Genomic DNA, 2085 nt, shown 5'->3' with positions numbered 1-2085 from the left:
GGGAAGAAAGCGAGCTGGCAGGAGAACTTTTTGAGGATTTGAAGGGGCAGAAAGCGTTAAGACAATAACTGGGGTGGGGGGAGTTGGGGAGCTCTTCTTGGTTTTAGTGGAGAATGTGGACATGAAAAGGGTCTACCTGGGAGGGAGAAAGCCAGGGGTCTAAGAGAATGAGAAGATGGTGACGTGGTAAACTCTCTGAGGGGCAGGAGGAATGGAATCCATGGCCCATGTGGGAGAATGGAAAGAGGAGAGCAGCACACAGCAAAGGGTCTGTCCAAAAACTTCACTTTTTTTGTAAAGCAGAAGATGAAGCTGTTTTCTGGGCATCAAGGGACTGAAGGGCAGGGACCTAGGGATTTGAAATGTTGAAAACCACTATCGTGTTAGTTTCCCAGGGCTGCCATAATAAGGTACTACAAACTTGGCAGCTACAAAAGAAATTTGTCCTCTCACAGTTCTGGAGGCCAGAATTCTGAAATCTATGAGCCAACAGGGTGACGTTCTCTCTGAAGGCTCTTTCTTGCTTCCTCCTGTGTTCTTGGGGTGACCAAAAATCTTTGGTGTTCTTGGCTGTGTAATCTTTGCCTCATCATCACGTGGCCAAATTCCCTCTGGGTGTGCATCTTCATGAGGCCTTCTCCTAAGGACCCAGGCATGGATTCAGAGCCCACTGTAGGCCATTATGATCTCAATTTAATTATATCTGTAAAGACTCTATTTTCAAATAAGATCATATTCATAGATACCAGAGATTATAACTTACACATATCTTTGGGGGTGATATAATTCTATTCACTACAACAGAGAAATTTAGAAGTAGTTGTACAGACATGTCCTAGAATGCCCAGCTCTAGCATGGGCCCACCAAGACTGGTGAAAAGGACCAGGAGAGGAGAGTGTCTGATGGCCTCAGCCTTGCTCTCCTGCTGACCATCCACTGCAACTGGGGCACCTCAGCCCTCTCCCCCTGCAGGAAGCTTCCCCTCCCCCACCAGGAGGAACACTTCTGGCCTCCCTGGTCTCCTCGCCTTTCCCAGCTCAGTCTCCATCACTGCCTCCTATTCCGTGCTCTTTCTGTCTAGAGACACGTGAAAAACCCCTATAGATGAGCAGCGGTGACAGAATCCCAGCCCCCATGAACATGCACATCTTTGCTATTTTGCTCAGAGCTCCAGGAAGCAGAGGGCCTTGGAACTTTGAGCAAATAACTAAAGGAATAAACCCATCTCCCTATTTTTAACCCTTCTGGGAGAAGCCTTATTGTCCTCTTTCTGGAATGTCAGGAATAGTCTCTTGTATAGGGAGAGTTGGGCTGCTTGCTGGGGCCCAGGCCTGGGGAGCCCTTCCTTGCTGTTTCTCTGCTCTGGGTCTGTTGCCCTGCAGGGCCAAGGTGAGAATGTAAACAACACAATCCTCTGGAAACTGCTGGGACCTCCTCCAGGGAGGAAGGGTTGCTCATGGCTTGGCCAGGCTCCCAAGCCTCATGTACAGAAACCCTGAGCTCCAACTCACACAGCTTGGGGTGGGTCCTCAAATGACCTTCCCTTTCTTGTCTGCCCATCAGAGAGGACCATTCCATTCCAAACAACATTCCTCCGATAAAATCGGTTACACACTGTAAACGTCAAGGAGCGGGGAACATTGTCCGGTGCAACAGGATTTTGATAAAGCAGTCTTATTTTGCAAAACCTTTCAGTGTGAAACATCCTCCCTGGAGCAGTCAGGGAAATTCCTGGGATGCCATGACCCTGGGCAAAGTGGCCAGGCAGGGAAGGGTCAGAAAGCCAGGTAGAGTTCCCATGGTGGGCAGAAAGACTCGAGTATGCAGCCATCTTTTCATCTAATCAATCAGTCAACAAATAAATAGTCGTTGAGTAAAGGCCAGGCCTTGACTCAGTCACTAGGAATGAGACTGCAAAGGTCCTCTGCTTTTAAAAAAGCAGTGACACCCCTCACACACACCCACACCCCCCACACACACACACCCGGCAGAGGCCTACAGTGAGGGAGAGTCACTAAAGCAGGACAGCACAGGGGATATCCCAAGCGTCAGTGGCACACACGGGACATCTGAAGAATGAGTCA

This window comes from Marmota marmota, unplaced genomic scaffold, assembly GCF_001458135.2.
Source record: "Marmota marmota marmota unplaced genomic scaffold, marMar, whole genome shotgun sequence".
Classification (NCBI taxonomy): domain Eukaryota; kingdom Metazoa; phylum Chordata; class Mammalia; order Rodentia; family Sciuridae; genus Marmota; species Marmota marmota.
The sequence above is the reverse complement of the archived record's forward strand: the minus strand, read 5'-3'. Positions refer to the sequence as shown.